This window comes from Podarcis pityusensis (assembly GCF_964106645.2).
Source record: "Podarcis pityusensis genome assembly, chromosome: 7".
Lineage (NCBI taxonomy): Eukaryota > Metazoa > Chordata > Lepidosauria > Squamata > Lacertidae > Podarcis > Podarcis pityusensis.
Genome location: NC_138031.1, coordinates 40,111,421 through 40,134,346, shown reverse-complemented (window position 1 = coordinate 40,134,346; position 22,926 = coordinate 40,111,421). Strand labels below are relative to the sequence as shown.

The 22,926-nt window shown below is 40.7% G+C and overlaps 1 long non-coding RNA gene across 1 annotated transcript in view; it reads left to right on the top strand.

Moving 5' to 3' along the window:
• Window positions 1-22,926, top strand: part of LOC308481366 — a 42,740-nt gene that overhangs the window by 1,621 nt on the left and 18,193 nt on the right. The window contains exons 3-4 of the long non-coding RNA XR_013988583.1: window positions 1,032-1,123; window positions 3,631-3,721. This is a non-coding gene — a long non-coding RNA (uncharacterized lncRNA). The remainder of the gene's footprint in view (window positions 1-1,031; window positions 1,124-3,630; window positions 3,722-22,926) is intronic.

Sequence of the window (22,926 nt, the reverse complement as noted above, 5' to 3'; positions counted from 1 at the left end):
TGTAAGAAACAACTGATTCAGTGTCCATGTTCTGGCCTACACTTCTTTGTGGCTCCATCCACAGAGTTCCCCCATGAGAACATAGTGTTATGAGTTTGGAGGGTTAGTCTGGATAAAACCCTGGTTTCCCTTCCAAACTGGGGACCCTGTATCTGTGAGGGTAAAATGTATGAGGGGAAGCTGGCCAAACCAGTTCCGCTGTCCAGGTAAAGGATTTGGCTGGCTAGTTAAGTATCATGATTTAGCACAACCAAATAAGTTGCTCTGTGCCATAGAACAAATGGATGGGCCTTTCTCCTGCCCCACTCACCTACAGTAGCTGCTATGTAGGAGATCAATAGACAGAGTGGTGTGTGAGTGACTGGAAGCAGGCTGGAAGCTGGAGGCACAAATACATGTTTACTCCGTGCTGGATATTTGGGCTCCCCTGTAAACCAAATGGGAAAGTAAGATCTATTGGAGTGCTATTGGTGTCTGTCCCTCCATCCTATGCTCAGGTTGTATCAATCAATCTTTATTTCAGTCAAAGACCAGAGTGCAAACTTAACATATGCCACATCCACATGAAGAAGCAGACGTACTTAAAAAATCATTTTAAACTTATTTACATTGAAAAATAACACTCCTTTGGTTAAAGTCTGTATTCCAGAGATTAAAATCAGCACTCATTCACTGGCCATCACTGTCACCGCAGCCTGTCTTGTGTTCAGGTTGTATATATGTGTAAATAAAACCTAAAGACACCACAGTCTCAGCTGATCCTAATTCCAAGAAAACCGAACCCTGGATACGCATTTGGAACCCCTGAAGTCTCTCACCACTCAGAGTTTGGGGTGGTGTGTAACAATATGAACTGCCATACAGGCTGTGTGATACTTCAGCAGCCCAATTCCTTTCTTCTATCATACTCTATTGTAAGCACTTTGCCAATGGTACAAACCACTCTCAATATATTTTATTTCCTCAGTTTTCACCACATTGGTCCCTCAAACATTATTTTCTCTTTTCTTATGTCTGTTTCTCCTGCTTAGCAGAGTGGCATCGCCTATCTGGATAATCTGCAAAGCGATCTCAACCATATCTACTCCAAAGTTCTACTGAATTCAGTGGTGCTTACTCCCAGGTAAGTGGAGTTAGGATTGTATCCTTAGTTTTGTTCAGTGCAGTGAGACAAGCCATACCTTTCCTTTAGGTTTCCTTCATCTGATGTTACTAATAAATATCCCTTTAACTAGTAGCAGATTCTAATATAATATGAGAGGAGGACATTTGTCTCTTATTTTAAGATGTTTACCAAATTTCTGCATGCATGCTTAGTAGCAGCAGCAGCGTATGAAATTCTGACAAGCAGGAGCAGGTCTTAACATAATGTTAGAGCTCTAATCTCACCAGTAGCCTGAAGGTTTCTTTGTACTGAGAAAGAGCCAATAACCTGTCTTTCAAGAGGCTGGACTTAAGGACTTGTACTGCTGCCTCACAAAAGGGGAAAAAGCTGCTGCTGCTTATTCTTAATTTCCATTATGACTAGCAGGTAATAAGGATGGGGATAGGAGTCTTCATAATCCACAAACACACACATTTGATTACATTAGCAAAATGAGAAACAAGGACACCCAGCATTGAATATTGAGGGCAAGCCACTGAGAGGGAGGCAAAGGAATAATGTTGACTGTAGGAAGTCAAATCTATAAATATTAAATACTATGTTTTCCTAAGGGGAAAAAAAAATCAATTCCTGTAAAACTGTAAAGGCTAACCAAGTAACAACCTTAAAAGGATGATAACGAGGCTGTTAGTTGAACCCTATAGTAATCACCTGAAATAGTAGTACTTGGTTTAACTAGGTTTGGTTAGACTGAAAGGCTTTAATGCTTTACTGCTCTTCATTGAATCAGTTCTTATATTGTTCTGAATGCCATTTGGCTAATGAATAAATAATACTTGGTTTAATTACCAGGTTGACCTAATATTACTCTGATTGTCATTAGGTCAATGTAGAAATAATATTTTGGTTTATCTATCAGGACAGCATTATATCTAAAAAGTGTGTGTACTTGGACAATATTTCCACCTATGACATTATCAAAATTTGCCATCATGCAATAACAAACAGGTACTACAGATTTGCATGCACCTGCTGTGTTCATTCTAGTGTGTGAGGTTCTATTTATTTCACATTTAATACATGTTCTGGGAACAGCAGGGACGCGGGTGGCGCTGTGGGTGAAACCACAAAGCCTAGGACTTGCCGATCAGAAGGTCGGCGTTTCAAATCTCCATGACGGGGTGAGCTCCCGTTGCTCGGTCCCTGCTCCTGCCAACCTAGCAGTTCGAAAGCACATCAAAGTGCAAGTAGATAAATAGGTACCGCTCCGGCGGGAAGGTAAACGCCATTTCCGTGTGCTGCTCTGGTTCACCAGAAGCGGCTTAGTCATGCTGGCCACATGACCCGGAAGCTGTACACCGGCTCCCTCGGCCAATAAAGCGAGATGAGCGCCGCAACCCCAGAGTCGGCCACGACTAGACCTAATGGTCAGGGTCCCTTTACCTTTACCTTACTGGGAACAGCTTTCTGCAGTGTTTCTTTGCAAGGCACATAAAGTGAAAGAAATGTATGAGTCAACCTCACAGATATATGATGTAAGTTGGTTATACAATAAACCTCTACTATGCACAAGCCAAAACTCATGCATAGGATGCAAGGTGAGCACTTTTTGATGCTGTTTTCAATTTAATATTCTGTATACTTTTACAATTGTAAGTTGCCTTGAGACATTTTAGGCAACAAATAAATGCAATAAAGTATAGTTTAAAAAATAATAATGTGTAAAGCAGCCCTGAGAAAAGATAATGAAGCAAACATGACAGAGGGTCTTCTTATATTAGATCATAGAACAGAGCTGGCAAGAGCATCCTTTGTTTACCTTAAAAGAGGTCCCTTCATTTTCAAAACAATGCAGCTCTAATTCCTGTCGAACACTTTTTAGAATTGTTAAACTAGTTTCTTCATAAAGTTTATACCAGATTTTTTCCAAAGTGAATCATTGTTCTAATACAGTAGTAGCTTTCCAGTCAAATCTGGGTCATGGAACCCTTGGTGGAAAACCAAAGGAGTATTTTTAATACTAAATATTTCAAAAGTTTTGCTTAACAGAACAAAAGCAAAGCAACTAACCCCACCTAACTTCCACATTTTAACTTGAATGCATTGATATAGAGACTTATATCAAACGACTACTTCAAGCATATTTTGTTTCCTTCAGTGGAGTATGTCACCTGCAGTGGAATATGTATTTTCCCAGTATGACTGTCGTCACTGTGATCTATCAGTGTGGCTTCAGACATGACAAGAGAGACAGAGAGATTTGTGTAGTGGTTAGAGTGCTGGATTTAGACATGGAAGAGCCATGTTCAAATTCACATTCAGCCACAAAGCTGTACTGTCTTCAGTACAGCTCAAAACTTTTTGTTTAGGCCAACCTACCCATATATTTATAGTTGACACACACACACACACACACACACACACACACACACTTTAAAACAATCCTTGGACTGCTCGTTTTAATTATATTTTGATTAAAAAAACTCTGACCTTTATTGCTAACATACAGTTTAAATTTTATGTAGATAAGAATAAAATACTACCTCTGAAGTCCTGCACCTCTAACCTGCCCTGGCAGTTTTTACTAACCAAGAAGGGCAAAGATCTAGAGAACAGGTGAATAGTAAGCTTCAGCAATTAAACAGGAATATTATGTCAATTGACCTGTCCAACATGTTCCCTCCATTTCATGTGTTTTGTGCCTTAGGACACAATAAGATCCTTTTACTGGGTGAATCATACAGCAGCCTCTGAAATTGCCTGATCTCAAAATAGTAGTTAAAATGGCAGGAGTCTCAGGATAAAGTGCAGAACCAAGAACAAAATTTATTTTAGAATAGATGAAAAAGAGAAATGTCACATATTATTGTTGTAACTTCAGTTATTGGGATCAGGATTTGCTTGCTTTCCTCATTCTTCTCCCCACCCCTGCCACTTTTGCACCATATCTGTTAGGGCAGAGCCACACCATGCATTTAAATCACATAAGTTTTCCCCAAGAATCCTGGAAACTGTAGTCTACCCTTCATAGAGCTCTAGTGCCCAGCACCATTAACAAACTACACTTCCCAGTTAATTTTGAGGAAGCCATCTGCCTTAAATGTGCATTGAATGTACTATTTATGTGTTGTGTGGATCTCCCCATAGATTGTGTGAGCCAATGACCAAGGACTGTATTGCTCTTTAATCCCCATCAAGCCTTTAGCAAACATAAACTACTTACTGGTTTAGTATGCTAGTCTAAGATTGGTTAAAACCGCCCCTCACACATGCAGCTCACTGTGGGACCTCAGGTCAGTTAGTGTCTCTCAGCTTGATCTACCTCACAGGATCATTGTGAGGATAACATACACACTGACACTGTCAGAGTCATTCATAGTGTAAGAACTTGAAGTCTTTTTTTGTCTGCCTCTTGGTTGTAGTTCATACCACATCCTGGAATAATAGTTCTTTGGGCCTCACATTGGTTACAGTATAATATTCTCTGGTTTAACTTCAAAAGCAACAATGAGCTCATAGCTGAAAATCTGTCTCTGTTGTAACTGGAATTGGTTGATGCTGCACAACTTGGAAATAGTGGTGGTGTTTTAGCAGACCTGATAGGCAGAAGAATCTTAGTTTTTCACTTAATTACTCGGGAAGCACATTGGCTTAGTATGGAAGAGCTATTTTTACAAGTCACTTTTCAAATCAGAAGTCTACTTGAAACATTCTGAGCACTACAATAAAAGTAACATATTAATCACTGTGGCGCTGGTTCAAGGAGTTAATAATTTGTGCTGTAGTTTGTAAATAATGTAATAGCTTAGCCCTAGGGAGCAATTCCAAGTATGGGAATCCTGCGTAACTTATGCCGGCTTAAGCTGAGCTGGTGTAAGGTACACCAGATCACAACTCTGTTCAGGAGCAGACCTAATGCAGACTGAACCAGTAAACCTGCTTGAGGGAAAACAAGTCTTTACAATGAGTTGGACTTAAATCATCCTTTTTGCCCATGCAAGTTCTGCCAGTTTGTGAGGTGATGTGACTGAGTTAGGATCCTGCAGAAGTCCCTGCTACTGGGTCCTTGCTCTATCCTTGCCCTGGAATGTCCATTTTTCAGGGGTTGTGCCAGTGTAAGTTCCACTGGTCTCAACTCAGCCAGCTTAGCCCAGTTGAGCCAGGATGAGAAAGTTGCACCAAGCTATGGTTGGGGGCTTCCTTCAGGGTGAGAACATCCAAGGTGACCGGGGGGGGGGGGGGACAGGTGGACAGGGTAGCAGCAAAGTGGTGTAGAATTTCTCCACTTGCAACGTGAAATTTTCTTGCTTTGTCTGAGAAGTTCCAAAACACAACTCTTTAAAAATCCACCTGTCCATAGTAAGTGGCTCTTAGGTTTTCCGTTCTACAGCAGTTTCTTGACATATTTAGATCACAGGCTCCTGCTAATAGTAGGAGGCAATTCTCTTGGATGTATTCTTGAAGAGTAGGAACAGCCAGTTCTCCACTGTTGCTCATTTCAAGTCTACTTTAGGTATATTATCTATGGAGCCTTTTCAAGTCAGACTTGAGGGCCTGAGACAGCACAGGTAAAAAGAGTGGGTAAAGAAAAATCCAGGTTTTTATCCTCTCAACCCCACCAGGCAAATTGCAACACCCCTGTGAATCAGAAAAGTATTTATGTGTCTTCATTTTGGAAGAAATACAGCCTTCATATATTTCTACTGTAGAAATTGTGCAGAGCAATTTAGGGCAAAGTTCTTTGGCTTGGCTTCGACCTTGATGCCATGGTAGAGGCAAAGCCCGACTTCATCTCAGCTGTCTTGCTAGCAAAACAGTCATGACAGGCCACCAGGTGTTTCTCCCCACTCCTAAGAGGTCCCTGATGTAAAAGCCCTCTCACTATTTAGAGCAGTTTCGTTGGACAAGTCTGTATAGATGCAGTATTATTATTATTTTAATGTAGAAACCTGAATCTAGAAGAATTTCTTGTGAACAGGTTTGTAATGTATAGAAAAGATGTTTAAGGGCTTTCAGATATGATCTATATTGTTCCTGTTCCTCTTAAGGAAAGTATAACAATGACAGAATATATTTCAAGGAAGCTGAGGGAAAACGTAATGGAAAAGCACTGTGGAGTCATGATTGGCATTGCAGTTTTCCTTTATGCGTAATGATTTCTAAGTGAAAAGTTAGATTAAAGGCAAGGTGAAGAGAAATGTTTAGGTTTTTTTTAAGCCTGTGCTCTGTGTAGCTGTTTATAGTATACTGCAACTTGACAACATAGTTTGAGGCAATTCTTGTACTCAGTCAGTGAAGATTCAGGAAGGAAGAGAAAGTTCAAGTTGACAGATCCCATAGGGGTAGAATGCTCGTCTGTTACACCGAAGAGATACAAAAAGAGTCTAGTGGAGCCTTCAAGACTAACAGGTTTATTGTGCTATAAGTGGGCTCTAGTCAATGAAAGCTTGTGCCACAACAAATCTCATAGGGCTAAATGGAATTTGATGTTAATTGTGTATAAGCAACTATTGTGCTCAGCTTGAAAAGGAAGAGCAAGATTAAGGCCTTCTCTCTTGCTCCTGACATAAATTGTCCCCTCAAACTGCTAGTGCATCATGTACCATGTTAGACCCAGTTGGCCCATAACCTATTAGACTTGGGCCCACCATTTGTTGTTGATACTACATCACACTTTGACCAGTGTGATAAGCTGAGTATTGAGTCTGGACTAAGGATTCTGAGCTCCTGTGTTCTGATTCAATACATGATGTCCAATCACAGATCATTTCAGGATTTGGGCCTCTGCCATTGGCCCTTGAACTATGAGTCGTGATTCGCAACTTGGAAGTTTAGGCAGCCAATCACATTGGGAGTGGGAGTGGCCCAGGCTTTCAGGAATGTATATAAGCACGTTACTTTGCCCTTGTTTCACAATTATGTAGTTCAATAAAGGTTCTTGCTGTTATCGCTGTGTCTTTCCTCATGGGAACCCACCTAGACTTCACTTTCCATCTTTTACAGCAGGAGAAATGTAACATCTCGTTTTATTTGAAAGACAAACATCAGAGAGTGTAAGTCAATTAGCAATCCAGGTGTTGATAACATGTCTATGATAGGGTTTCTAAAACAGCAGCTGTTCGTCTTTACCTCTATGAAATGTTGCTAAACATTTTGCTTTAAGGGAAAAGACACTTCGTCAAAGTTATTTGTAATGAAGCTGGGAAATTAAAGAGAGAAGGTGATAAAGAATAGAAAATACACTCTACCTTATTGTTTTATTAGGATATAAGAAGGGCAAAGTGCTGATATTAAAGTGTAGTTTTCTTTATTTAAAATCCCCTGCTTGTGTGATAGTAGATCTGGTAAACTTTTAGGAGCAATTATTATTTCCATAAACCATAGTAATAAGTCTTTCTATTAACATGTAATAAGCTTTATGATGCTATGTGATTGCATGCTAACTTCCTTTTACCTTTGCACTTTGAATTAGCATTTATTTAGTAAAAGAACATCACTTTCCATCACTTTTGGTTTAGAATCTGATTTTTATAAATTTCTCATATAAATTTCTCATAATCAGATGCCTTTACTCTCATTGATTCTCGCTATATTAGCCTTGGTGTACTGTATCCCCTTGTGCAAGACTGTACATTCACTCACCTTCTTAGTTCACTCTAGGCATCTGATAAAGTCAGCTGTTGCTTATGAAATCTCACTCCAGGTAAACCAGTTATGTCTCTCGCTTGCCACACCAGTTTTATATGAGCTTCTACAGTTTAGCTAACTCAGCATGACAGATAACTCAGTCCAGTCACATTATATCTAGCTGCTGGGATTTAGTTCAGATTTACAAGTGTCTAGGGTTGTGTGTGTGTGTGTGTGTGTAGAGGTATGTGGCTTCTAAGGTTAGTGGAGTTTGGATGAAGTTGAGGTACACATTTGACTTTCATCATACATCCTAATAAGACACTTGCTTGGAAGTCCCATACATACATACAGTCATACCTCGGGATGAATACGCTTCAGGTTAAGCATTTTCAGGTTGCGCTCCGCGGCGACTCGGAAGTAACGGAGCGTGTTACTTCCGGGTTTCGCTGCGTGTGCAAACGCTCAAAATGATGTCACACGCATGCGCAGAAGCAGCGAAACACAACCTGCGCAGACATGCAGTCGTGTGTTACGTTCGCTTCAGGATGCGAATGGGGCTCCGGAACGGATCCCGTTTGCATCCAGAGGTACCACTGTACATACATACTTTTTAAAATATATATATATTTATTAATTTTCAACCATTTAAACACAACAAAACAGAAAGACAAAAAAAAGAACAAAAAAAAAAAACAGAAAAACATAAAACTAACAAAGCATGACACAAACCATTTCAAACACAGAAAAATTTCAATGTCTTATCTTTCATTCCCTTATTTCCACGACCTCCTCACACCTCCCTTTCTGTTTTCCACTTCTATTAATTATTTCAGCAATTCCTTTCCATCTTCCTCTGTTTTCTATCCTATAATTATCTTGACATATTCTAGCCTTATTTTCCCTTTAATACACTATTAATCTATTTACACTTGATTCCTTATAGCATTTCTACTAGAGCCATATAACTTCATTCCAACATTTTTCAAACATTCATTATTTTTACAGTATTTCTATAAATAGTCTTAAACTTTTCCCAGTCTTCTTCCACCAGCTCTTCTCCCTGGTCTCGGATTTCTGCCAGTCGTTTCCGCCAATTCCATATAGTCCATCAACTTCATCTGCCATTCTTCCCGAATGGATAAATCTTGTGTCTTCCAGTACTTCACAATGAGTATTCTTGCTGCTATTGTTGCATACATGAGACAAATTCTATCCTTCTTTAACACCAATTGACCGACCATGCCCAGGAGAAAGGCCTCTGGTTTCTTCAAAAGGGTATATTTAAATACCTTTTTCATTTCGTTATGAATCATCTCCCAGAGTGTCTTAATCCTTAGGCATGTCCACCAAAGGTGAACTCTAATCCTCAAATTCGTCTGTTTTTCCTTAAGTTCAGTCATAGCGAGCGTCAACTTATGTTCATCAAATTGCCTCTGTAGGGCTGGGGCTCTCTTTCTCTTTCTCTCCAGTTGTGTTTCTGTACCTTCAACAGCAACAGCTTTTTCCTTGACTTCCTCCACAGCTTGCCATATCAAAATAGGTTCTTGTATCAATTTATGGGTGGTTTCTGTATTGGTATTGTCCATACTCCCTGCATTCAAGTCAACCTCAACAATTGAAACATCCACTTTCGCATTTATCATGTCCATTTTCCTGTGAAGCTGATCCAATGAGTCATTTATCTTATATAATACAGCCACCAAAGCCTCTTCTGTCGACATTCCTCTTGGTTTCAAATATACTAGTACAAAGACAGCAACAAAAAGAACAGGAAGGCCTAATAATAGACCTCTCCTGGATTGTTACCAAGTCCTCCCAGACCTTAATGTTTTATCAACAGTTGACTGATCTGTTTTTCCTCTTCCATTTACCATAACATTTGAAAGATTCAAGGTCAGTCCCAGAGTCTCACGGTTTTTAACTTGCAGCTGGAAATTCCCCTAGTCCAACTCTTGTAAATCAACCAGTTTCAAAGGCTTCCACTAGGGGGAAACAGTTTCTATTTGTAATAGTCAATAGTATCCTCTTTTAAACAATCCAAAGTTAGTTTCAAATTAGTTTCAATTTTCAGTTACTTTTACTCCTTTTTAAAGCAGCCGGAGACAGTAGAAACAATGTATTTCTCTTATTTGACTAGCTGTCAATGAACGTTCTAAGCGCTGTCAATGAACATTACAAAAGACATCAGTCCTACTAGCAGCCCGTTTCCAGGGTCAGAGCGGCAGTGTTTTAAGTCTCTTCGCTCTCTCCCGCCGGCATATTCAGTCCGCAACTTCCCCCTCTCTTCTCCTGCCTCCAAGAGGGGGTTTAATGTTCTTTACCGTTGGAAATTTGATCTTTTACAAAAGACCTTCCAGGACTCCAGCTTGCAACTTCATTGCCTCAGTCTATTTACAAAAGGGGAAGGCGGACTTCCTGTTCTGAACCTCCCCGTTACGATACCAAATTAAACTTTTAGAAATCCAATTCTTCCGTTTCAGCTCTACTCACGGGTAATTACTTTAAAGTCAAATTGTCCACAAGAAAAGGTCAGCACTCTCCGGCAACAGCTATGCGGCTTCGCTCCGTGGAAGAAGCAGACGATTCGATGCACCGCGCCGCTCACCCCACGTCTCTCTGGAGCCCCAAAAACCAGGGTTCCCCGCGAGTGGGGGAGGCGCAAAAGGTGCCCGCTGAATCCCACGTTCACAGGCTTCCCCCGCCTGTGATTTTAACGGGTCTCCGCCTTTGCCGTGGCGGCCAGACCCAGATTTCCACGGAGCAGATTCCTCTTGGTCTGAGGAATTCTGCCATTACCGGAGGCGCCTCCCCCGGAAGTCCACTGTACATACATACTGAAGGGTTTGGAACCAGTTTATTTAAGAGATTGTGATACCCCATCTGTGCCTATTTGATCCTTCCAATCTGTGGAACAAGCACCACAAAATAACCATTCTGCATTTGTAAGGATTCATGCCTTTAGTGTGACAGCAGCTGTACTTTGGAGCTCCCTGCTTATTGACATTAAGCACCATCACTGCATTCCTTTCGATATCTGCTGTAAACTTCTGTTTAAGGGCTGTGAACATACATAAAAAAGGTAGCATTACTTCCTTTTGGTGAATTTAGCCTCTCAAAATCATTACTGTCAAAGTGAAAAGCAGACCTTTGTCTCAGCACTATTTTCGTCTTTGTAAAACTTGGACATTTCCCCTAGCATTTCTCTCCATCCATCAGTTGCCTTGTTTGTTAACTGACATCCTCATTAGACTTGTTTGAATTCTCATTGGTTTCTTCAATATTTCAGCTTCACTTCCTCTAACAGAACTTAATGAGGCTAGCCAGTGTTTGTTGTGGGTCTCTGTTAAGCTTCATTACAGCTTGGCAATGGCAGCTGGTGAAATGTGCCTTCTGCAACCCATTTCTTCCAGGCTTATCAAACAGAATGGCCTGCAAAATGGCGGACTTCATTCGTTTGATTTACTCTCGTTGATTCTTGTATGTGGCAACTTCTGACACCATATTGTGCATTTAAAAACTTCCTGAACCCTGTCTTTGTGAGTGAGTTATGCTGCTGTATCTCCAGCTGAGCTGGAATGTGCAGCTTATGGCAGTGTGGCATGGATGCACTGAGAATTGGCTAGAGATCCAGTGGATCATAACTCTTGTGTTTGCTCCCATAGTTGAGACATGACCTTCAGGAGATCTGCTATTGACTGATGGAATAGAATTATGGAATCATAGAGTTGGAAGGGACCCCAAGGGTCATCTAGTTCAACCTGCATCAATGCAGGAATAATGCTAGGAGTGTCAGGAGTTCCCAGTATAATAATACTAGGGTACTAGGAGTTCCTTTGCTTACCATAGTTGATGAAGGTTTGAAGACTCTGGCTGTGTTGGCACAAAACAAGTGTTTGTAGTGAATTTGTGGCAGACCAAAGCAGGTGGCTAAGCCCTTCAGAGTCAACTTGGCCCCTTTTTTATATTTTCTATCATATATAGATAGATAGATAGATGTATAGATAGATACATATTCTTTTTTCGTTGTTATCACTTCACATGCCCATTTCTATTATATGCAAGCTGGCCTTGACTGCCTTGAGAGTTCAAAGTGTATTGTCAAGAAGTGAGTGTTGATTGTTCCCCATTTATTTTAGATTAGGGTTCGTTGTCATTAGTTGTGACTCTAGGCTGCCCTAGCAATCCACAGTTGCTTCCTCGCCTAACATATATTCTTTCCTCACAAAAGAGGAAAAACAGGTAGTTAATATGCAGGTAAACTAAGGGAACATATGCCCAGATGTTATGTATGAATGAAGGAGGGAAGCTGTAACACATTAGACACAAATTAACTTATTGACGTATAATCTTTGATAGGGCACAATGTTCTTTAATCAGGAAGTGATGTGACTGAGAAGATAGCGAAGACAATGGGTGTTACACCAAGTTAAACAGAAGTAATGATAACGGGAATGAAACACATACTTTGTTCAGGTTAAGCGTATCACTCTGGCAAATCATTGTTGTATATCATAGAGCCTGGAGACAAAGATGTGGGTGTGAGCATGGTCATGCCTTCTCCCTTTCTGAAAACCATTTGCCCTGATTTTAAAAGCTGCAAAGTGTTGTCCTTCCTTTTTCAAAACAGTATTTCTAGCTGGTGCTGTTCTGAGGTCTGCAGTGGACAGGGCCCAACACAAAAATGATTCTGTGTGTTTTTCTAACCAATGGAGAATCAACCACATTGGTACTTTTCTGAGGAAGTAGTAATTATTTCATAGCAGCTGCAGAGCAGCCATCTAAACAAAGTTTTTTAATACCAAGAAAACTTTCTAATGCTAAGAAAGTGACAACTAGACTAACTGAATATGGTATATCACAAATTTATAACTACCCTGCAGCTGGTTACAAAATGAATCACTATTTTCAATATTGTTAATGTCGGCTTATGTTAAGGTGGACTTTACAAAACATCTTATTGTGGGTTGATTGCTGTGTTACAATGATTTCTGCATTACAATGCGTTTCTCATTATTTAGTGAAATCAAGGAAAACAGGCTTTTAAAAATATCTTATTATGTTTCTATTTTCTTTTGTGAGCTACTTTTGAAGTATTTTGTTAGACCAAAAAGGTAACAAAACTATTTTAAATAGGTAGGTTGATTTTTTATTTTTTTTAAAAAAATATATCCTTTTATTTTTCTGTTAGGAAAAATGGGTCTTATGAACAATAGAGAACAAATTAGCAATTAAGAAAGAGTTGCCAGCAGTAGTTCCTCTATCTGTGGGTTAAACCACAGAGCCTAGGACTTGCTGATTAGAAGGTTGGCGGTTCGAATCTTGATTTCAGCCTACCTTGATTTCAGCAAGGCATTTGACAAGGTGCCCCATGATATTCTTGTAAAGAAGCTGGTAAAATGCGGTCTTGACTATGCTACCACTCAGTGGATTTGTAACTGGCTGACTGACCGAACCCAAAGGGTGTTCATCAATGGTTCCTCTTCATCCTGAAGAAGAGTGACTAGTGGGGTGCCACAGGGTTCTGTCTTGGGCCCGGTCTTATTCAACATCTTTATCAGAGACTTGGATGATGGACTCAAGGGCATCCTGATCAAATTTGCAGATGACACCAAACTGGGAGGGGTGGCTAACACCCCAGAGGACAGGATCACACTTCAAAACGACCTTGACAGATTAGAGAACTGGGCCAAAACAAGCAAGATGAATTTTAACAGGGAGAAATGTAAAGTATTGCACTTGGGCAAAAAAAATGAGAGGCACAAATACAAGATGGGTGACACCTGGCTTGAGAGCAGTACATGTGAAAAGGATCTAGGAGTCTTGGTTGACCACAAATTTGACATGAGCCAACAGTGTGACGCGGCAGCTAAAAAAGCCAATGCAATTCTGGGCTGCATCAATAGGAGTATAGCATCTAGATCAAGGGAAGTAATAGTGCCACTGTATTCTGCTCTGGTCAGACCTCACCTGGAGTAGTGTGTCCAGTTCTGGGCACCACAGTTCAAGGAGGACACTGACAAACTGGAACGTGTCCAGAGGAGGGCAACCAAAATGGTCAAAGGCCTGGAAACAATGCCTTATGAGGAACGGCTAAGGGAGCTGGGCATGTTTAGCCTGGAGAAGAGGAGGTTAAGGGGTGATATGATAGCCATGTTCAAATATATAAAAGGATGTCATATAGAGGAGGGAGAAAGGTTGTTTTCTGCTGCTCCAGAGAAGCGGACATGGAGCAATGGATCCAAACTACAAGAAAGAAGATTCCACCTAAACATTAAGAACTTCCTGACAGTAGGAGCTGTTCGACAGTGGAATTTGCTGCCAAGGAGTGTGGTGGAGTCTCCTTCTTTGGAGGTCTTTAAGCAGAGGCTTGACAACCATATGTCAGGAGTGCTCTGATGGTGTTTCCTGCTTGGCAGGGGGTTGGACTCGATGGCTCTTGTGGTCTCTTCCAACTCTATGATTCTATGATTCTATGAATCCCCGTGATGGGGTGAGCTCCCTTTGCTCGGTCCCTGCTTCTGCCAACCTAGCAGTTCGAAAGCACGTCAAAGTGAAAGCAGATAAATAGGTACCACTCCAACGGGAAGGTAAACGGCATTTCTGTGCACTGCTCTGGTTCGCCAGAAGTGGCTTAGTCATGCTGGCCACATGACCCGGAATCTGTACGCTGGCTCCCTCCGCCAATAAATCGAGATGAGCGCCGCAACCCCAGAGTCGGCCACGACTGGACCTAATGGTCAGGGGTCCCTTTACCTTTACCTTTAAGTGCATTTCTTAAGTATTTGGGATTGCAATGCTTTCCTCCTGTTCTGCATTGTACTGTTGTAAACAAAATCTGCCCTTTTTCCCTTATGGGGTATCCAAGAGCCTGTATCGAGTCCTTACGTGGGTTCCCTATTGGTAGGATAAAATAACGGAGGCCAACCAGAGAATATTGAGAAGCAAAGCAGCTAGTAAGCCTGATCTTTATTGATCTGTTGCAACAGGGTACTCCCCTCACACGCTGGAAAGGAGGAGGACCTCGAACAATGGCGCGCAAGGCCTTATATAGACATTTTAAATTCCCTGCCCTGGAGCTCAAGACCACCCCTCCATACATCATACATACATCACAGAAGGGGTGTAACCCAAGACCACCCCCCACAAACATCATACCTACATCACAGAAAAGGTGGTCTACAACAGAAATTTGAACGTTTTTCCTGTCTGCCAGGTTATCTGCTAATACCTTATCTGATTGCCTTTCCTGGTAGTCTGTCACCCTTTGAAATGGTGATTTCCCAATTCCTGAGACAATGGGAAGGCTCCCTGACCCCCTTCCTCCTTGCAGAGAAAACATTTGGTCAGTTTGGGAGTCAAAATGGTTTCAGGTCAGTCTTCCTGTGCTGATCTATGTACTTGCTTGGTTGATACATTTATGAACATTTATTATATATATAAGACCTTAAATTTTATTATTACAGTAGTATGTTTTGCTCATTGCAAACACAAATCCTTGGTACTTTTTTTATACAGTACATAAGTTGTCCAATTTTTTTTTATTGCTCTTTTTCTTTCTTTTTCATTTGGAAAACGATGCAGGTTTGAATCTAGAAAGGCCAGGTCATTTCATGAGTAACATGCACCTCCTAACTGCTCAGCATCACTTTCATTGTGATCCTCCCTGCAGGGTGCTATGTCTTGGGGAAAACAAATATTTGAATACAGGTTCAACAAAATGTTCCCTCCGCAAGTCACTTCCAATCTGTTAATGCTCCTTTTAAGAAACCAGGAGAAAATGAAGCTGTTTAATTCAGAAGCGGCACAAACTCCTGTTCATTATTATGTGTACCCAAAAGGATTCGCCAAAGAGCACTCGATGCAATGACAGGCTGACAAGGGCTAATTTGTGAATAACTTGTCAACAGCTTGAATGAAATTCTAGAAATCCATAACAGGTGCTCTGTAGCTGTAATCGAGTGACAGATGGATTAGATACACAAAACCACAACAAACTGACTGAACGAGAAAGGGAGCAGGAACAAGGGCAAATGCAGGCAGGCTCATTAACTATGGAAGAGCACACAAATACATGAATGATTAAAGATGTTACACAAGACAATTTATGTGTGTGCTTCCTGCTCAACTTCATGCTGGTTGTAAAGGGAACTGTGCAAGCAGGAAAAGCTCTGTAGGTTATCTAGTCCAAACCCCTTAAACAAAGCATCCTTCCAGAACCCGCTTCACTCTACATTTCTGGTACTAGGCAATAGTGGGGATGGCGAAAGAGGTAGAAGGTGGACAAAAGGCTCCATTTTGCCTCTTATTGTTGTTGCGGCCACCACTACTATGACTTTTAAGAAGGGAAGTGAGCTACTGGGCCCAATTCACTTTCATCTTCTTCATTGTCCCTTTGAGGGACCCAAGTGCCTCAAAGAGCACCTACCTCAATAACAGCCACCTCAGGTCCTACAATCAGTGGTGGTGCCACTGCTGGGTATTGCCCAATTGTGTTAATCTATAGCAGGACCTTCTTGGTGGTGGCTCCCTGTTTCTGGACTGCTCTCCCTAGTGAGGTGCATCTGTTCCTCCTCACTATTAATTGTTGGGAGAAAATTAAAAAAAAATCTGTTTACCCAGGCATTTGATGTCCAAAAGTTTCTGTTCCTGGCAACCTTGAAACTACTGCCGTGAGATTATGTGATTGCTTTTAGGTGTTGAATGCAGCAGTACTTCCAAACACCAGTGGCTGGAAACCACAGGAGGGGAGAGTGCTCTTGTGCTTGAATCCTGCTTACTGGTTTCCTATAGGCATCTGGTTGGCCCCTGAGAGAACAGGATGCTGGACCAGGTGGCCTACTGGGCTGACCCCTCAGGCTCTTCTTGTATTGTTACATTTTTAAGCCCTGCTTGTGGTTAGTGATGTGATGTGAGGTGAGAATATTCTCGAGAAGGAGAACATCCTTGAGAGTATTCTTTGCTAGAAAATTCTCCGGAGAATATGCTCCACAAACTGTAAATTCTAATGTAAGAACCAGTTTTACAACCCACATTAAAAAAATCTAGTAAATAATAAGTCAAGCTGTGATATTGCCAGTGTAAGTAATGATTTTTTTTTATCCAGTTACATTGCTGGGCACTGTGTCATTCATTCACCATTGGCAGTTCTGAAACTGAGCTACCGAAAACTTTTCTTTTTTTCTTTTTTTAGTTTTAAAAATGCTATTCATTTAATTTGATGAACATTTGAATTCGTATGTATTTCAACTATATGTAATAGCCTTTTTTCTATTTTGGTGTGACGTTATTCTTAGCAATTCTATACCCTTGGCTATACAGTGTGATTTTTATTTTTTTTAACATAAAGTAGCTTTAATGCTTTATACACTTAAAGTACCTAGGCCTATACAATTAAGTGTAACAGCATGTGTGGTGGCCTTGATTTAAACAATTGACGTTTCTATATTTTTATTTAGTGCCAGTAACTGGTTTTTGCAGTGCCATTCAATGGTACAAAGTGCCAATTACCACAGATTGACATACTGGTAATATACTGACATACTGAAATATATTCCAATGTAATTTATATCAGTATATTCCAATGTAAATTATATCATTTTCAATGCATTAAAATGAATATTCTCCTATTTGAAATGAAAATTCTCTAATATCATTAATCGAGAGAATATTCTCCAAAAGATTCTTCTCGAGAATTTAACATCACTACTTGTGGTTATTGCAAGAGGTATGCTGGTGCTTTTATGTCACTTCATTAATTGCATTTATATGCTCCCTTTCTTTCAAGGCAGTTTGCAGTTTAAAATATTAATTTAATATCTGACAGTCTTGAACAGCAATTTTCTTTGAGATGACGGTGTGGCTGCCTTAAGAACACTGCTGTACAAGATGGGTCTTTGGTCTGATCCAGCATTCTGTTCCTTGCTGTGTCCTGTAAAGTTCCTTTACCAGTGGCGTCGCAATGGGCGGTTCGCCCCGGGGTCCATGTCTGCTGCCGCAGCTGCATGTAGATAATCCTGGCACTGTCTTTACGGGACCGGAGTGGCGCCGCCAGCAAACCACTATGTACAGCGCATGTGCAGCATTACTACATACGGTGCATGCGTTGTACATAGCGGCGACGCACATGCACCTTATGTAGCGACGCCCGCCCCGGGTGTCATGACGCCTTCCTTTGCCCCTGTCCTTTACATCCTACTTAGGGCTGCTGGAGAAATTAGATTTGGTTTACATTTAAAGGTGAATCTCCCCAATTCACACTTTGCAAAATGATGTGCAAACAGAGGTGCAGCCATCGTTTAAAATTCACACTTCTTCTGTTTTTGCAGTGTGGTTCTCCAGCCAAGTAATGTGTATAATAATGTAACTTCTAAGTGAAAATTCCTGCAACTTGTAGCAGTGAGTTTCCTAGGCATATGCATTGTGTGAAGAAATATATCCTTTTGCATGTTTTGAACCTCTCATTATTTAGCAGCATTGGATGGCTGCTGAGTTCCAGTGGTTTTTTTAAAAAAGTTTTGTTTGTTTTAAAAAAATTGAATGTTATCCATGTAACCCATAAAACAAAAAAAGTATTAAGAAGACAAACAAATATAAACTATAACAAACAAAACCAAGATTGACATAGGATGTTACATTTGCAAGAAGCAATAAAAACACAAAATTCATAACATTGTTTCTTACATTGTAAACTGCCCTGTAATCTTTGAATGGTGGCATATAAATTTAATTAACAATAAAATAATAAAATCTGGCTGGCTACTATAGAAAACAGAATGCTGGTCTAGACTGGCCTTTCGTCCAATCCAGTAGGGTTCACCGTATGTTCTTATGTTAAATTTCATTCTGTTTAATTTTATCTTTTGTCTTTTGGTATCTGCTCTTACCTGGAAGGCAAGGAATGGCTATCAATTAAAATCAATCAATAAGCTAACTAAAGCAGTCTCAGAAGGAGTAAGAGCCAGTTTTTGTTTTTGTTTTTTTTAAAAAGCTCCATAGATCTGGGTATGAGTCCTCATAAATATCCTTCATTAAACATCTGCATTGTGTCACCATCCAAAAACGCAAAAGGAAGGCAGCTTTAATTCATATCCTATCCTGCTTTAAAGGGAAACATGGAGAAACCAAGGGAATGAAAGCACCAATAACAGGGGAGAAATGTGTGAGAGAGAGAAAGACTGGGGTGTAAATGAAATCTCAAGCATGTACCAAAATTAAAATTGCATTGGCCCAACTCTTTGAAGACATACTTCTTCATGAGCACTTAAAACACCCTGCATACTGAATAAAACGGACAGCAAAGAACTCAGACCGTTTAGTTTAAAGGGATGCAAAACAAACTGTCTCATATTGAAATGAGACCAGCTATGGCTGCAGTCAATAAGTGTATGCCATGTCAGGAATGATGTATTAACTGCACAGACTTTCTTGTAAGCAAGAGCCCCAGCCATAACTGGATGTAGAAGGTCAGCTCTTTTACCACTCACACCTTGGATTGAATCCTACAACGCTTCAATGGAAGTGAGCCTCATTGAGTTTAGTGAGGACTTGCTTCTGAGTATGCACACATAAGATTGCACTGTAAAAATATCACAGATAGTCACATTAAGCTGTTGTTACGCAGTGCATTATTGGGACTGTTGTCAAGGATTGTCAAAGCCCTGCTCATCTGAAGGCTTTCTGAGTGGTTTTAGGCAAGTTACCTATTATTCACTCACTGAATCAATTCCTCATCTGTAAAACTAGAATAATAATGACCAAATATATGGTTGTTTTTGTTTTTTTACAGTTCTCACGCTGTCCTGAAATGTCAGTATGAGGTAAAACTTTTGACACCTTCTGAGGTAGTGTATGTTTATATCTATATTTATAGCCATTTCTGTCTACTTTGACATTGATAACTACTTGTGGTGTGCACTGACTCTGTGTGTGGGCCGAATAATGAGACAAAGTGATGTGAGGCTCTCTCCCCACAGCCCAAGTTGAAACATGATTCCAATAAAACTCCCAGGTTTGAACAGAACAGGACCCCCATAAAGCTATATGTTGCTCTATTATTTCTCTATTCTTCTGAACCATATCCATATCCTCCTACATTCTCCAATGAAAATAGGGACATCCTATATTTTCTTATATCTCTGTTTCTTTAGCTCCATGAGCATTGCAAGAAGTGAATGGCTGTACAAAATGTTGCCTGTGGAGTACTGAAGAGTCCTGGGTTGTTTCATGTTAAAACACATCAGCAGTTTGTTTGTTTTTTAACTTAAAAGCTTCATTTGAGGTTGTTGTTTTTTAAAGGAACTCTGCAGGCACCATTATGGAGACAGTGTAACATTGTAAAGTCTATTGGCAGGCACAAGCAAAAAGACCAGGCCAGAGTGACCCTTTACTGCTTTATAAAATATCAATTAACAACAATAAAAATTATTAAAGATTTTCTTTGTTTACAAAGGCATGTTCTTTATGTTCTTTAAAGTAGTTTATGTAAACATGTTGATCTTGTGATTTGTCCCCATTAGTTTGGTTTAAAGAAATAACCAATTTTAAGGTTTCCCTGTTAGAATTTGGTAAAGCACATCTACACATTAATTGCTATTGGATTAGAAAATTACACAAACCTAAAATACAGCATTTTTTTTTAAAGGCAGCAGGCTCTGAATCCTAACTTAGCTTTTTCAGTACAATACTGTGCATAATTGTGGTGAGAACTGCCACAGCTGTCTAGCTACATAGTTCCCCCGTACAAGACTGAACAGAATTTCTTGGGCAGGACAATGGGTATTATTAATCCAGTATGTATCTGTGCTATACTGTAGATGTGCCCTCTGTCAGTTTTAATTTTTTTGGTAGAATAATTATTCTACTTAAATTCCAGTAGAGGGCAGTGGTACATAGGGATACATAGTAGCCTCTCCTTTTAACCATATTTTCCTATGGACCTTTAAGGTTTTGGGCAGCTGTGTGTGTGTGTCGTTTGGTAAAGCAGAACTCAGCAGGTGAAATTCTGTTTGCCATGTGAACAGAAGAGTCCTATCCTGACAATCTTCTGGCAGAAAGCCACATGGCTAAGAAAGGTGGAACGGGCAGCCGTAGCATTTGCAAAATCTCACATCCAAAAGCTGTCTCCTCTTACAGCACAATCCTTTTCATGTTTGTTCAGAGGCAAGTCCACCTGAATCTAAGCGGTGACGGCATGCTGAGGCCAGTGGGGCAGTGCCCCATCCAACCTTATAGACCAGCCTCTGTTGAAACAAACATAAAAAGGAATGTGAACCAGGTGTATCACTTATCCTGACTAGAATGTTCATTCATACTGCAAATATAGCGCTCTCCCATGTTTAGTTCCTCATTCTCAATCACCATTTCATTCCGATAAACGGTGCACAAGAGAGACTCTAAAGTGATTTAAATCCCAGGCAAGTGATTTGACTGTAAAGAGGACAAAAATTATTCCAATTCTTCTATCTTTCCCTCCCACCTTCTGAAAGATGATCTGTCCCAGTGAGGCAAATGTGCAGCTCCAACTCTTGGCTTTGACTTCGCAGCCCTGGGAAAAATGTAGGCTGCATCCAGCTGCAGGCACATTTCCTCAGAGTTATGGGAACTCTACCACAAACCCCACTTCTAACTCATTCCTATTATAGTCAAATCACCTGGCTGCCACAAAACTTCCTAAAAAGGTACCTTAGGGGTCTGCTATGAAGAAGGACTCTCTCTGACTCACTATAATTCGAGTCATTTCTTCTAGTTGAGTCTAGGAGTATGGTTAACGATAAAGGAAGCATTTTTCTAATGTTGACTTTGCGTATACTATGAGAAGTTGTCATCGTTAACCCAACCCTTATTTCCAGAGTGATATGGAGGGTAAAGTTCGTTATTGAAGCTGAATGGGAAAATCCAAAGAAAATCACCAACATTTCATTTCTGTGAAATGAAAGGCCATAACTCAGTCAGTGGTAGAGCAACCTCTTTGCATGTCGAAGGGGCCCTAGACATCTCTATGTTGGCCTGGGAACGTCCCCTCTGAAATCCTGGAGAACTGTTTCCATTAAGTGTACTAGATGGACCAGTGGCTGATTTGGCATAAGACAGGTTCCTATGTTCATGGATACATCTGTAAGGCAGAGTTTCCCTTCAGACTGCTTAATTTTCTTCTACCAAAACACCTTATTAAACAGACAAAGTTGATGAACCTGGAGAATTTCTTCTTCATTTTTACACACACAAGATAAATTGTTTTGCCTTGCTTAGACGTGATTGAAAATGCCATGCTATTTTGTCAAGAACCCCATTTGATGCATAACTGTTCTGGCACTGATAGAGGAGAAAACATATGCTGTTTGCATGCCTCTATGGTTCTGCCTCCTCTGTAACACACACTGTGATTATCATTATGAAGACATTTTTTTTTTGCCTGTTCTCATCAACACACAGCTGGTTGTGGGTGAAATGGAAACTGTGATGGGAATGCTCTGATGTCGCTCTCCTTAACTATACAGTGGTGCCCCGCAAGACGAATGCCTCGCAAGACGGAAAACCCGCTAGACGAAAGGGTTTTCCGTTTTGGAGGTGCTTCGCAAAACGAATTTCCTATGGGCTTGCTTCGCAAGACGAAAATGTCTTGCGAGTTCCTGCGGGGTTTTTTTTTCTTCCCCCTCCCTTTTTTCTCAAGCCGCTAAGCCGCTTATCAGCTGATCCGCTAAGCCGCTTAACAGATGATCGCTAAGCCGCTTATCAGCTGATCCGCTAAGCCGCTTAACAGCTGATCTGTTAAGCCACTAAGCCGCTTATCAGCTGATCCGCTAAGCCGTTTAACAGCTGATCCGTTAAGCCACTAAGCCACTTATCAGCTGATCCGCTAAGCCCGCTAAGCCGCTAATAGCGCTAATCCGCTAAACCACTAATGGGCTTGCTTCGCAAGACGAAAAAACCGCAAGACGAAGAGACTCGCGGAACGGATTCTTTTCGTCTTGCGAGGCACCACTGTACCTGCATGACACAGCCAGTTATATGTCACTACCTTTCAGATATCTGCTTCATAGAATCATAGAATCATAGAGTTGGAAGAGACCACAAGGGCCATCGAGTCCAACCCCCTGCCAAGCAGGAAACACCATCAGAGCACTCCTGACATATGGTTGTCAAGCCTCTGCTTAAAGACCTCCAAAGAAGGAGACTCCACCACACTCCTTGGC